We start from the raw sequence: 9,738 nt of genomic DNA, 5'->3' as shown, positions 1-9,738 counted from the left end.
ACTGAATTCCAGGTGGTTTAAATAACCTACCCACCCACAGCAACCCAGTGATGAGCTCGGGCCTCGAATCCATGCCCACTGAGAAGATTCTATATTTGTCACTGCAGGGGCATCATGCAAGTTCAGGATGAAGGGGCCTTGAGGGGAGAGGGCTGTCTCTTGACAGATATTCGGGGCAAGCAAGCAAAGAAACACGGGGTGAGAAAGTGGAAGATCCCCCGCCCCTCCCCCTTTCTTGACTCCCACCGGCCTGCGCGGTCCACGCGGTGTGGACAACAGACCCTTGTGGGCCACTGTGGAGGCCGTGCCACTCGGCGCCAGCCCCACGGCCATCACCGGACCGCTGGAGATGTGACTGGGCTCGGGACATGAGCCCGCTTGTTCGCTCACTCTCAGTGAAAAGAGTTTTGAAATGAGTTCTGAATAGACAGCATTTTCTTTGTGCGGTTGGTAAATAACACAGAGCAAAGTTAGCAAGTTGCAGCGCCTCTGCGTTCTGATTCTATGGAACCTTTTTGTAGGGAGAAGGGCAGGATGTTTTTAACTGAATGTGACCTCACGGGAATACTAGAGGTAAGGAGAGAAAAATGATTGAGGTAACTGTGGGTGTTTTACATCTCAGAAACCATGGCTTTTAATAAAGCCACATGAAGAGAGAAGCCGGCATCATCCCACACAAAAACCAGTGCCTGGCAGAGTTGTGGAAGGTGCTATTCACATTGGTTTTGCATTTGTGTAGCTTTGATTGAAAATCAATGGTTTTCTTATGACAAATTTCATATCTTTTTTTTCTTCTTTAGAAAATAATAAAATTTCTGAATGGGGCAGCGTGGAGAAATCCTAAGAGAAATAGCATAAGAGCATTTTGGAACACATCCAGGAAAAGATAACTTTCGACACACCTGTAGACGTTCGCCAGGTAAAGGTAAGAAAAAATATTGTAAAAGGTACATTTAGGTTATTTTATTACATCGCACTGGGTTGAACTTTGAGAGAAAACACATACCCCTGGCACAAGATGGGCAAGGAGGAGTTAGAAGGGCTCACCTTTTGCCCCTCCCTCGCGTGGGCATGGGCACAGCAGCCCTGTGTCCACCGTGACCATCAGCGGCCACCTGAGTTGTTTCTAATGCCGGCTGTGGAGCAGTCGAAGACATGTTCACCAGGTCGAGGGGATCTGACTATGATACTCGGCAGACAGTTCTGTGAAAAAGTCAATGTATTTAATACTGCAAATGTTACTTGTACAGTATGGAATTTCTTTAGATTTATATTTGCACTGGGACTGACTCACTTTCTATTTAGGATTTTTAAAAACATCACTTTTTCTGTGCTCAGATGAGGAGTACATCTGTTGCTTTCACATAATAAGCATCAAATATGAAGACACGTTGAATGCTTGAACCATTTGTTTGTCGCTATAGGAGACCTGCAGCATATGCATGCTATATGTCTGTTTACTGGAATACAGGCACTGAGGAATCAAACTTCATGGTTCTTTCTTTGAGCCATAGGATTTTAAAAAATCTCTAGCTAATTTAGGTCACTGAAAATGAACATTATTTTGGACTTTTGAATGGTTATTTTGAAGGAGGCTCAGAAGGACAAATATCGCATTGGTCACTATGCAGTACTTGGGATTGTAGATGAGTTTCTTGAGCAAAGCATAATAACCACTTTTATTTGTTGGTACAATATATACACATAACGTTAGCACTATGACAAGATTGTTCTTCCAGTTCGCATAGAAATTAGCTGTTGGTTGTCAGGGCTGTGCAGTTTTCTGTCTCGTGACTGTGGGTTAAGGAAAGCACTTGTAACTGGAGGAGAGCAGACAGCGAGGCTCACAGTGGTGTTCCAGTCAGGAATAGCTTCTGATTTTCCGGCAATTGGTGAATACGTTTATTGCACACAACTTGGAGCCTTGATCTTTCTATTTCAGATAAATTGCTGTCAAATTAGCAGGAATGGTCCCTTCAGATCAACCTAAATAATTTATGCCAAAGTAGTGATTCTCTTGTAAGCCATGTTCATGTGGTCAAGATAAAAATGACATTCCTAGCAACATGGTCCTACATTAAATTATTCATAGTCCTACATTAAATTATTTTGATGTTATTCAAAAATAACATCATTTTTCTTACTGACTTTGTAATCAAACTTTTCAGGTGAGACAGTGTCCTTAGTTTGCGACTTTGCAAGTTATCTGGGAAAACCTGTGTTTCCAACACGAAATAAAAATAAAAATAAAAAATTCCAAATTAAAAAAAACTTTGCTTTGATTATACCTTTAAACTATTTGAATTAAAGTTCAGCTCTGTACATCACCAATAGGAAATCCAGGCCCTTGAGCAATGTATTGATGAATTGGGGTGGAAATGTAGGAGGATGGAAATGATGGCGGCACTGGATTGTTTTCCAGAAACCATTTACACAGGCTGACCAGAAGAGGGCAGCGCAGAGCAATGAACTCTCCGAGGAGTTTCCAAACAGATGTCTTGAAACCTGAAGTGAAAATCTCTGCATGAAAGTAGCCGTTTTTGGACAGCGTCCTCCACCAAAACCATAGATCTCTAAAATAATAATAAAACTCCCCAAACATGCTAATCTCGAAGTGGGCCCCTCAACATGGAAGGATTGAGTTGCAAGGGACAAAATTTTACTTCCCTGTCAGAGATGTTTTCACTTCGATTTTCCTTTTGATCTATTTTATTATAAAAGACAATGTGAAGTCTAGTATTAGTCACATGCATAAATTTTCATTTTGCAGCTTTTTGGGTTTTTTTAATAAGAATATTGAAAAAAAATCACAAATTCAGATTCGTGGAAGATTCCCTACGCAACACAGCGTTTGAAGCAAACTGCAGCTTAAGGAAGTTTCCCATTAAATCCATATTTCCTTGATGCAAAATGATATCACATTGTTTTACTTTTTAATTTTTTTCTTTTCAGAATTACCACAGAAAATATTTTTTGTTTTATAATAAAACATGTGATACTCTACATTGGACATACATTTTACACTTGAAATCTGGAAAGAAAAACCTACTAGACTGAAACAGAATTCCAAAGAACGTGAGGGGACAAATCTATGGAGACATGTTATATTTTGTTTTAGGGTTATTATAAAACTCTAGTTTCATCGTCTATGCATAAATGTTTAGGGGATCTAAATGTCTTTTCACTAAATTTTATTCTGTAATCTGAAAGTTAGCATTTAAGATGATCATTCTTATAGGCTAATTAGGATGATAAAATCCTTTCCTCTTTTCAAAAGTTCACGAGCGCATAACAAATTGGAACTACTTTTACAAGCCAAGTGTCCTCTTATGCCATTAGCTTTCTTGGATTTACCTTCTAGATGACTTTGGCTCCTGTTAACTTCAGATCTTTGACATATCAAGTATGGTTGTCGTCAGAGGTTTCCCAGGCAACTGCAACAATTCATCTGGTTCTAGTCAAAAGTGCCCTTGAACTCTCAGCTCACTTCCCTTCTGTGATGAGTAATGTGTGTAGCAAAAGGAAAAACACCAAAGACTTCATGTAACGGCTAATGTGAATGATTTGGTGAAGAGAGGAATGGATTTCACAAAAGGATCCACTTGGATGTTAAGACCTCAGCTGGCTGCCTGCGGGTTCCCTTTGTCAAGCTCTCATTTGCATTTGGGGGGAAGGTCACAACCCACATCATGTGTTCTGAGTTCTGTTTAACTCTTCCTCACAGTTCCTAGGGCCCCAAACTCTTATCCTAGGTGGCCCTAAGGACTCCTTCAAGGCCAGATCACTGGCCCGCCAGGGAATGACTGCCCCCAAATCTCTGAGAGATGCCTCAGGACTCCAGCTGACACACACACGCTGACCTGTGAGAATCATTCTGTGCTTCTTGTTTCTCACAGAACCCACTGGGAAGCAATGGTTTGAAGCTTGTTGCATTTTGCTTAGAGGAAGAGTTTTATAATTACCTCCCAAAAAGTTCCTGAAGAACATAGGAGGGAGTAATTGGAATCTCTGGTCCTGTTGTTTGTGAAAGGTTCCTCTGCTTAACATTAATTACATTCTGTGTTTAAAGGAAAAGATTTCACCTCATCTTGTCAGTGCAGTTAGACCATCACTTTTTTTCCCCTTTATTTTGACTCTTGTCTTCACAGCTAATTGACTAGTGACTAGAATGATGGCAAATAAGCCAATATAATATGGACAGCCTGCAAATCCCACTCATGGAGCTCTGTAAGTGGCAGCAGATTGCTGTCTGAGTACAGGGCTTCTGCAGAAGTCTCTCTATCAACTCCATATCAAACTCAAAGTCTAGAGAGCTTCAACAATTAATGATGTGTCATCTGGATCTAGCCATAAAAGCATGATGACCACCCCTTCCCCCACCCCTCACCATTCCTTTTTCCTTGGATTTGTTATATTTCATTCTGTTCAATATAATTACTGAGATGTAAACATTCCATTGAAATGTGTCTAAGTAGGCAGATTTTTAAGAATCTACTTTTATGGGTCTATAACAAATTTTAGGAAGGCTATTTCCATTGATATGTGAAAGCATATAATAGCTGTTTTAGCTACTAGCCCTTCCAACAGCTACATTTACCACTATGATTGTCACTTTGAATAATCCTTTGGTTATTAAAATTAATATAAATAAATATAATTTTGTAGTAGGAAATGTAGTTGTCAGGATGTGAAACAATAGTAATCAATTTGAATAAATATTTGCTATTTGTTTTCATAAAAGTTTTAATCCTCAAAAGAGAACTCTGACCAAAATAGGAATATAGCAGGATCAATGAAACAGGTGGCATGAGTCATCTCACTGGCTTTTAATTAAAAAGGATGCTGTGGTTGTTGGCATGGACTGGACTGCGCATAGGCAGTTTTAGAATTTCTTAAGCTGAAATCCAGCTGGAGAGTTCTTAATCAGAATGGACTTATTTTGATAATTTATAATCTGTGTATTCAGAGCATTGATGTTATAGTTTTGATACCTAAATCACCGTTTTAAAAATTCAAAGAGATATATGAATCCCGAGTCTCGGACAGTTATTCCTGAGCCAAAGGATTTCTGTGCAATGCTAATATGTATAATAGAGAATCAGTCTTTCACTGTACAGTTTTGTCATCATGTTTCAATAACTGAATGAATATTCTGAATTAATAAGCATAACGTTTGTATAAGCTAAAGACTAGTCTAAGCTCTGCATTCATTGACGGGAACCTTAAGCAAATGTTTCTTTTCATCAGCTTGTTCAAAAGGCATAAACATAATTACAGTTCTGAGGTGATAACATACTGACTGGTTAAAATAGTAAGTGGGTCTGGACAAGGTGACTTAAAGTTATGGGCTGCACGTTGTTTTGAGTACTTGGAAGAATCTGGAAAAAATAATTTTTTTAAAAAAGATATTTTTACTGTTTATCTTATAGAAAAACAGTCTAAGCATTAAACCCCCCCACTAGAATTTTGGAAGTTTTGTTTTTCTAAAGCGTTGGTTAAAATTCAGATAAGTTGATACTTACAGCTTGAGAGAAAAGATGCGGAAGTGGTAGAAATATCAAATGATGAGTTAGTTTTAAATTTCTCAGAATGCTCAGAGGGCAGTGAGGGAAAGAGGGACTTGCTGGCCATGTCCCCACACCTCCGCTTTGCACTTTCTGCTGAGGTTAGTTCCCGAAAACAGTGCTGGGTCTTTGCGTTACATCTGGTTCGGCCTTCTTTTCCTCTTTCCTTCTTTATCCATCACATGGCCTGCCCTCTACCTCTTAAATCTTAGGTCTGTTGTGAGACTGGGGAAGGAGTGATGTGAACATGTGCTCCTGGGCTTGGAAACGCCTCTCTGCCCCGACTCCTTCTGTCTTGGCAGTGTGGCAGTGCTTGTCATTCATTCTCCCAACAAATACCTGAGCACTTCTCTGTGCAGGTTGGGTCTCAGTGCTTTGAATGTGCTGTCTCACTTAATTCTCTCAAAAGCCCTTAGAGGTTGTTCCTGTTACCTTCATTCTACAGATGATGGAACTGAGATTTTCAGAGAAGTAAGGATAAAAATTTAAGATCATAAGACCCCTAAGTGTTGACGTTAGGATTTAAATCCTGGACCACAGCTTTCCTCATTGCTGCTTCAGAAACAGAGCTGTCTCTAAGGCGTTTATGCCTTAGTACTGATATTTCAAACTTTTTTATTTTGAAACAATTTCAAACTTAGAAAAAGCTATAAGTATGAAAGTTGTAGCATAAATAATTCCTGAATCACCCAGATTTCCCAGTTGTTCACCTTTGAGCACATTTGCTTCCTATCATCCCTCTCTATTTCTGTGTGTATGTACGTGTGCATGTGAATACATATGTATGGTTATATTTTTCATGATGAAATTTCTGTGATAAGTTGTACACGTGATTCCCCTTTACTGCGACACATCTCAGTGTATGTTCCTAAACACATGAACATAATCTTACATGCCCACCAGACAAGTTCCAGGTCATGAAATTAACAGTAATACAACCTATACACTTTATTCAAATTTTACCAATTAACACAGTAATGTTCATCACAGTAAAGACAAACAAAGCAAAACCACGGTGGTCCAGGATTCAATCCAGGCCTATGCATTGTATTTAATTGTCATGCCTCTTTAGTCTCTTTTAATCAGGAACATTTCCTAAGTCTTTATCTCTCATGATCCTGACATTTGTAGACAGAGAGGCCAGCTACCTTGTAAATTTTTCCTGTTTGGGTTTTTCTGATGTTTCCTCATGATTTGATTCAAGTTATTCATTTTGGCAGGAATTCCATAGTAGTAATATTATGTTCTTTGTAGTCTGTGATGCATGATGTCAGGAAGCACACAGATTGATTTTCCACATTACCAGTTTGTTAATTTGGGTAAGGTGATACCTGCTGGACTTCATCATAGCAAAGCTACTATTTTTCCTTTTGTAAGTATCAATCATAGCAAAGTTACTGTTTTTCCTTTTGTAAGTATTTTACCTTGTAAAAAGATATTTTGGGGATATGTAAACATTTTGGTTTTTATCTCACTGGTTTTAATACCTGCCAATGATCCTTTCCTGAATCAGTTATTATTATGATGGTTGCCAAATGGTACTACCTATCGTTGTTGGCTTCTTTATTGAGTGATTTACTTATTAGTCTAGAGAGTATCTCTAGTTTCTAGCCTGTAGTCTTGTGTGGTTTTATTATTAATCTAGGACACACAAAATGCCTCACGATACTTATTTCATTGGATTTTCACAACATATCCACTAGGTAGACATTATTATATCCATATTTTGTATGTGAGGAAACTGAAGAAATAAGTTGGCAACATTTTCAGAAAGAAAATGTTAAAAATTAATCCTTAAATAGCATTGGTGAAGTCCAAAGTAAGATAATAGAGTGAAGTTTTAAAAGTACAAAACAGAATTTTTAAAAAATCAGAAAAAATCATTATAACATTGTGCCATGATTTGTAAACTATGGAAGTAGAGACTAGGGAAAGAGACAAGACTTTACCTCACCCTGACATTTGAGCGAGGTGAGGTGAGTGGATGAAAACTTGAAAAGCTTTACCACCATGGCCCAGCTTGGAGAGAAGACTGGAAGGATACACAAATTCCAAAGGAAAGAAGGAGAAGGTCCCTGAATACGGACCTTGGGTGTTTTTCCTGGGCTGAAAAAATGGAGAACAAGAGGAGGTAGGAAGGTTAGAATCACCAAAGCTAATTTTTATCTTAGCAAATAGCAGAGCTTTAGCAGGATGGAAAAGGAAAGAGGAAGCAAGACACAATTGTTTAGGTGGCAGAGGCCCAAGAGATGAAGGCGGGGAAGACCCCAGGGGAAGTTCTTCTTCCTTGCTGTAGAGCAGCTCAGGACCTCAACCTGTTGGTTTTCCTGCCTTTTCCCCACCCATGATGAAGGGAACTATATGATCCTTGGGGAGAAAACCCAAAACAGGGTAAGGGAAATCCTGGAGCAGATTGTGTTGTCTATGGCTCCACTGAATTATGGTAAGGATCCAATGTGCCTCTAGGTATGTAGCCAGAGCACTGATGCAGGATCTTAAAGTGAAGAATCCTAGTCCACCAACCATAAGTACCCAAACCCAAGAGGAAGCGCCTTCTGACTCCTTCCCATATAGTCAAGTCAAACAAGAGTAGCAGAAGAGAAAATAACCAACTCCCCAACCTGAGTTCCAAGGAGCAGATAAACGGGTGTCAGAAATGGTGGGGCATGTGGTAAGTAAAGGAGAATTTATCCAAACTATCTCAGAAAGACAAAAGAAGTTGAAAAGCAGTACAGGTTAAATAAGCACACAAGAAAGGAAATGTCATGGAGACCAAAGAAAGCATTACCAAAATGAGAACAGAAAAGAGAGAATAACATACGATGGGAAGGAAACACAAGAGAAGTAAAATGGAATGAAACATGTAAGAGATGTTGTATCTCTGAAATCCATCTGAAAGATCTCTGGGCAAAGATGGTAGATTGAATATATACATCTACTTTTGCTTTTTCCCAAATCCCCACAGAAATAATAAAGATAATTTTAAAAATTTTGGAAGCCAGGATATAGATGAATGAGAAGTAAATGACTTAGCAGGCCCCTCAAAATCTAAAGACAATAGATGTAAAGTTGACAGCCAACCTAATTTATAGGGCAAAATCCCCCAGTGGCTAAGAAATTGGGAGTACTTGGTAATTTTAGAAGTGGAACGTGAAGTCAGGCAGTTGACATAAAGGAGCCTGATTGGAGCTCCATAGAAATAGAGGGATATTGCCAATACTCCCTCCCTCACATAGTGAAGGAGACCAGCCACCCTCACTGAGGCTGATGACACAGGTTTATTTTTTGAAATTGGTAATACAAGAAGGTTTCTGCCACACATAAGTGTACATACCCAGAAATCAAGTGGATTGAGTGAATATTTGCATTCTGGAGGTTGAGATTCCAATCCTCATTCTCTCCCCCTACCAGCCTCCTGCAATAATAGCAGCCAGGTCTTTATCAGCCAAAAATTCCCCTCCTGGGATTTGGACCCAAGAAGGAAGCTCCTGGAGATGTTGACAGTGGAAGACCACCTGCAGTCTAGCTCCCAGTCAACAAGCCCACTCCCATACCCAGAGCACCATCAGCCCACCAATGTGTCACCCTTAAATGTTAGAGGCCAACTAAGGAGTACCAGAGAAATGAGGAGCAAGCAAAACTGGCAAACAGAGCAAAGCAGCTTGGAGGAAATGGAAATGATAAAGATGAAGAAAAAACCCACAACTCATATTAATGTCCCCAAAGTGATATAATCATGAAACAGGGTACTTGGAGAGCAACAACAAAAAACTCATGGAAATAGAAATAATTTTAAAAAGTTCATAAAATGATGGCAAAATACAAACTCCATAGAAGCATTAGGAGGTGAAGTTGAGGAACCTTCTTTCCAAATGGAGAAAATGTATAGAGTTGAAATATAGGAGGAGAAAAGTAGGAAAATTTGATACTAAGGGGAAGAAATAATCAACAAAGCAATTCAAGATAGTTCCAGGAAAGCGAGGTCCTCAAGTTTCTATTCTTATACAGTTTTTCTACAAGAAGAATGAAAACACATACAGTTAGCACACCTGCAGTTCTGAAATTGTAGAACTTTGAGGACAAAAAAAGGAATCTTTAAGCTTAGAGAAAGAGAGAGTTAAAGAGAAAAATCACAAAATATGATGATTTTGGACTATGTCACAGAAACAGTGGA

At 39.1% G+C, this 9,738-nt stretch overlaps 1 long non-coding RNA gene across 1 annotated transcript in view; it reads left to right on the top strand.

The window, feature by feature from the left end:
- The first annotated feature begins 488 nt into the window (after nt 1–488).
- Nucleotides 489–9,738, top strand: part of LOC115830622 — a 195,867-nt gene continuing 186,617 nt past the window's right edge. Inside the window, exons 1-3 of the long non-coding RNA XR_004026148.1 lie at nt 489–573; nt 801–925; nt 2,335–2,614. This is a non-coding gene — a long non-coding RNA (uncharacterized LOC115830622). Of the gene's footprint in view, nt 574–800; nt 926–2,334 lie in introns of the transcript that reaches the window.

Source organism: Nomascus leucogenys, chromosome 16 (assembly GCF_006542625.1).
Source record: "Nomascus leucogenys isolate Asia chromosome 16, Asia_NLE_v1, whole genome shotgun sequence".
Taxonomy (NCBI): domain Eukaryota; kingdom Metazoa; phylum Chordata; class Mammalia; order Primates; family Hylobatidae; genus Nomascus; species Nomascus leucogenys.
This window is presented reverse-complemented; position numbering and strand designations above follow the sequence as displayed.